This window comes from Mastomys coucha, unplaced genomic scaffold (assembly GCF_008632895.1).
Source record: "Mastomys coucha isolate ucsf_1 unplaced genomic scaffold, UCSF_Mcou_1 pScaffold6, whole genome shotgun sequence".
Lineage (NCBI taxonomy): Eukaryota > Metazoa > Chordata > Mammalia > Rodentia > Muridae > Mastomys > Mastomys coucha.
In genome coordinates, this window is record NW_022196912.1 from 132,318,455 (window position 1) to 132,324,038 (window position 5,584).

At 37.4% G+C, this 5,584-nt stretch overlaps 1 protein-coding gene across 1 annotated transcript in view; it reads left to right on the plus strand.

Annotated features, from left to right (window-relative positions):
- Macc1 (MET transcriptional regulator MACC1) overlaps nucleotides 1-5,584 on the plus strand; it is a 255,637-nt gene that overhangs the window by 168,804 nt on the left and 81,249 nt on the right. The window lies entirely within an intron of this gene.

Genomic DNA, 5,584 nt, shown 5'->3' on the forward strand with positions numbered 1-5,584 from the left:
TTTTTTTTTTTTTAAATAAGGAAATTGTGGTGTGGCAGACAATCCTTATAGACTCTCAAGTACAGGCAAACTTCTGTTTCTCCATTTAGCCCCAGTCACTGCCACCTCCAGCGTTCTGCTTTTCATAACCTTATCTCCATTGAAATGTTGTTTAGAGTACCACAAGACTCCCCTAGAAGTCTTGGTCCTAATGCCTTATATGTACAAATATTTTTTCTGACATTGGAAAAGGGACTGTGTGGGTCTGTGCTTTGAGATGGGGGTGATAGGATTAGTCGAATTTTAATGTAATTATAGATCATTGAAGTCAGAAAGCTTTTCCTCTGTTGTCACAGAGACTAGATGGCAGAGGAAAGATCAGAGAGACTCCATAATAGGCTCCCACTTGCTTTTTCTGGCATTGAAGGCATTTGAGTTGAGGAATGTGAATTCATGGGTGGCTTCTAGAAGAGAAAAAGGGAAGAAGGATTCCTGCAATATATATAAATGGATGTGATTCTGAGATACCTTGGCTTTGACTCAGTGAGACTTGTGCCAGTCTCTTTAAATCCAGAACTAAAAAGACATTTTTAAAATTACTTTTAGTATAGTTAGGGGTATATGTGTGTGAAGGTCAGGGGACAATTTGCAAGCGATGTTCCTCTCATACAGTACGGTCCTCTTGATTGAACTCAGGTCCTCTGGCTTGATGCTAGATGACTTTACTTGTGAGTCATCTCACTGGTCCAGAAATCAAAATTTGTAGTTTAAGCCATTAATTTTATAGTAAGTTTATATTATTAGTTGAAAATAAATATGTTATCAATAAGTATGTTAGCATTAAGAGAAGGTACCTTGATAGATTAAGCATTCTGGACAGAAACCTCCTTATAGAGTATTGGATGGGTGGTGTATGGCACCCATTGTCTTCCCTTCCACAGAGCTCTGAGATTTTGATTCATATAGTAGATATACTGAGATATGTATCTGTAGAGTTTTACCTTGCATCCTCAAATGACATTGTCGAGTTCATTGTGCCATAATACTAATTAGGAACATGAACTATATGAGATAGCACTCTTAGGGAATGAGATCTGCTTCCTTCATTTCTTAAAAAATATTTTATGTCGTGTGAAAGATTTAAAAGTCTTCAAAAATAGATGTATTGCTTTCCACTATCTGACAAACATCAGAGGTAGTCAGCTTATAAAGACAAATGTTTTAGAGTGGCTCATAGCTTGGTAGACTTTAGTCAATGCTCGGTTGTTCTTGCTACTCTTGTATCTACAGAGGGGCAGCATATCCTGACAGGGCACCCAGTGAAACAGAATGCTCACCTTGAGGGCCAAAAATGAAAAGGAAGAAGGGTTCTCTTAAAGAGAATATTTCAATGGGCTAAAAACCTCCCATGAGATTTTACTTCCTTTTTTTTGTAGTCACAAACCATTGACTTTATTAATTGAAAATAAATTTCTTTTACTTAATAACTAACAACATAAAATCATACACTATTTATAGAGGCCAATGTGCTAGTTGATATATTTCTATCTTGTTATATGTATTGAATTTATCTATCATTTCAAATAGAATTTTTTCTTTCTCTCTCTCTTTCTTTCTTTCTTTCTTTCTTTCTTTCTTTTTTCTTCCTTTCTTTCTTTTTTTACTTTTACACTCCAGAGACATGGGAGGTGAAAGACTCTCAGAACTCAAAGGGAAGGACCATAGAGACGTTAGATGAAATGCCCAATAGTAGGGAGAGAGAACTTATAGAGCCCACCTCCAGCAGGAAGACAGAGCATCAAATGAGGGAGGGGGTTGCAATACCACAGTCAAAACTCTGACCCATAATTGTTCCTGTCTGAAAGAACTGCAGAGATGGAAATGGAGAGTAGCCTGAGGAAAAGAAGGTCTAGCAACAGGCCCAAAGTGGGATCCAACTCAAGGGGAGGTCCCAAGGCCTGACACTATTACTGAGGCTATGGAGTACTCACAAAAATGGACCTAGCATGACAGCACTCTGGAAGACCCAAAAAGCAGCTGAAAGAGTTAGATGCAGATATTTGCACCCAACCAATGGGCAGAAGCTGCTGACTCCAAGTTGATATAAATAGACACAAAGAACTTTGATTTAATTGTTTACTCCTGTGGTCAAATTAAGGAAAGGCTGAACGAAGCTGAGGAGGAGGGCAAGATTTTACTTCTTAAAGATTCTAACTTGTTCCAATATCACCACATTGCAAAACAAGTCTTTGGGAAGCATTTACACTCCAAACAATGGCATATATCACCTAAACTATTTAGAGGTATAAATAAGGGCTGTCTGAATCCTTTCCCTCCAACTTCCAGATTATGATTGCTGTAGAATACAATTCTAAGATGACATTCTTTTAAAAAAAGTCTAAAAATCCTACCACTGATCTACAAGAGATTAAAATTTCCTCCCCAAAAGCTGATGTAGTTGTTATTCTGTGTACAAATGCATACATATGTGCACATGCAACACATACACACACACACATATACAAAATGAGAGAGAGAGAAATATATGCATAATGCATATGTGCATGCATTTATCAATGGAATGTGCAAATTTGTGTCTCCCTAGAACTTATTGACAAAAAACATGCTTTTAAAGTCCTATGAAAATCATAAACTCCAAGTTGATAAAAATACACAAAAAGGATTTTTGATATACTTGGTATACTTGTTTATCTGAGAGTGGCAATTATATCAATAAAATAGAGAAGACTCAGCACATAGATAAATTGTACATCTAACATATAAGACAAGCAGTATATAGGCCTTCTGGTAAAATTTGCACAGAGAATTTTTTCCCTGAAGATTAGCAGCCAAAAGGTAGCCTGGAATATCCTAAGTTGCTGTCAAGAGCTAACTCCTATCCTTGAGTGTAATCCTGGAAGCAAATGAAAGGCAGCAGTAATGACTTCTAACCTGTTAATTGCTGGGGGGTCAGTTTATAGATGATTCATCTCATGATTGAGCCCAGACCCAGAAAGATGTAATGAAGAAAAATATGAAGTTGTGAGAACTTGGCTCACTTTCCTATTCTAAGAAAATAAGACCAATTATTTCTAAATTAACTCTAGTCCTAACATTTTATGATAATTGAGCTATTCCCCACAATTAAGTAGTAGTTGGTCATATCATGAACTGTTTTTGGAAATTTGCAATGTGATCATGACTCAAGGACAAAGTGATCCAGAAATGAAAGTTATAGCAAACCATAGTCTGAGAGTCCATACATTCTGAAACAGGATGAAGGAAAACTCTAAGGGTAATATTCTTCTAAGCTCCCAAAATTGCCTTCCTCTTTCCACAACAATCTATTATTAAAAATGGACATTGGGGAATGGACTGTTTTCTTATACTCTGGTGCAGCCCCAATACAGGGACCAAACATATGTGACATTTAACATGTCTTTAAGGGACATTTTTATTGGAAAAAAGTTTCATCATTAAGTCACAGTAAGCAATATCCTGAGCATATTCAAGCTCCTTTCCATGTCTTTGATTTTTCTCTGGGATATAGAAAATTGTAAGCTCCACAACTTTCTAGACACAAAGATGAAAATTTATTCAAATCCATAGCCATTTTCATCATTGGCTGGAAAAAAAATTAGCTCTGCATTAATAAGCAACTTGCCAAGCTGTATTTAGACAATTTTTAAGTTAGAAAGATTAGAAAGATTTTTTTTTTTTTTGGTTTTAAGGCATTTATTGTAGAAAGGCATAGAGAAGGAGAGAGTGGGGAAGGAGAGGTTGGCCATGGCCAAGTGGAAAGAGTAGGAAAGGGAAGAGGGACAGAGGGGGATCAGGGGGGCAAGAGAGAAGAAAGAGAGTAAGAAGAGAGAAGAAAGAGAGTAAGAGAGCAAAAGCAAGTTAGAAGGATCTTAAAGTAAGACTTCCTCATTTACTTCATAGTTCACTTTCTGTCAAGAAATATGAACTATGACCAAGCAATTTGGAGCTTTTTAAGTTTTAACTATTTAGCAGTAAGTAATATCTAGTCTTTGATTTGGTAGTATCTAAATATGGTGGGATGTACAGAGCAAAGTTGATACCTATGACAATGTGTTACAAGTTGTGACTGATAAGAGTAAATAATTGAAGCTGATCTAAATTAAAAAGCAGCATACAAAACTCCAGTCCCAGGTTTCTGAAAGGGCTGGGAAATCATAAACATAGCTTAAGAAGCTACAGAAGCATCTCAAACAATGTGTCTTGATAGCTTTATTATTTTTGATAAGCCCTAGATACCACAGTTTGCATGAATCACCAACATCATGAATCCCAGCTCTTCCCTCCTTGGTGGCCATAATCACAATCACATCCAGAGTGAGGTGCTGTTTGCACAACTGCCTTTGCTTACTGAGAGTGCATTGTCTTCTGTGCCTCTTTCTTTGTATTGCCAGTTGCTAATTTTATCTCAGATAGTTGTATCTGATCCACTATATTAAGAGCTTTGCCTCTCTCTTACCTACAAGGCTAAAAATAAGATAGCAAGTCGCCAGAAATTTACCTTCATTAATGGTATATATAGGTAAAGGGAAAGAGTAGAGTTTAAACTTTAATGTAGTATATCAGTGTCTTTAGGCTGAGATGTTCTTTTGAAGGACTCTTTAGTTTTATTCTTACTCTTTGAGAATATATATGTATTTATATACACACAAACTGGGGAATGAACATCACATTATGGTATGGGAAAGAGGCCCAAAGTCCATGATGTGGGTGTACATCATATCTGGCTCACTCTGTAAAGAACTAGATTTGTTGTTAATCAGAAGGCCTTTTGAACTCTAAACAGCTTAATGGCCTTTGCTGAGTGATTCTTATCGTGGATTTTGGGTGCTGAAGAAGCTGCAGTCTTTTTATCCTCCTCTTGACCCCTGCGGACCTATTGGCCCACTTGGCACCTTCATGTCCTATAATGAAGAATATGGGATATTAATCCTTTATTGGCTCTTCCAAATGCCCCTGAAAAGAATAGGTATGCACTCTGTGGCTAACCACAGAAGGCCTACACTTGACACAAGCTAATCTCCTGTATATCCTGGTGTGTTTCCAAGAATCATGAACCACTTAAAGTTCTTCCAATCTTTGGTTCCCTCCTCCAACCCAGTAGGTGGAAAGGGACTAGCTTCCCTATTTTTCAACAAACCTGTGAATACATGAGGAAGTAACATCTGTGGATATTTTAAATTTCTTTTAAGGACAATAAATTCCAAGGTTGAATCTGATTTTAGTAGAAAACTGAAGCAGCTTGGAGAAGCATGCACAAGGCATCAACTCACTCACTCATAGTACATGTCAGTACAAGGAGTTGGGAAGGAATCATGTAAGGAGTAAAATGTGGAGAGAGATTTCCTTAAGGTAACAACCCTAATCCCTGTGTGGAGGACTGGTGGTGGGCCTACCTTAGGCAGCTTTAATTATTTCCACACAGGCAGCCTAGGGAGCCAAGAACTGTACAATGCTGTTAGAAACAGAGAGGTGATAATTTGACTTCTTCCTTTCCGATTCGTATCCCTTTGATCCCCTTTTGTTGCCTAATTGCTCTGGCTAGGACTTCAAGTACAATATTGAA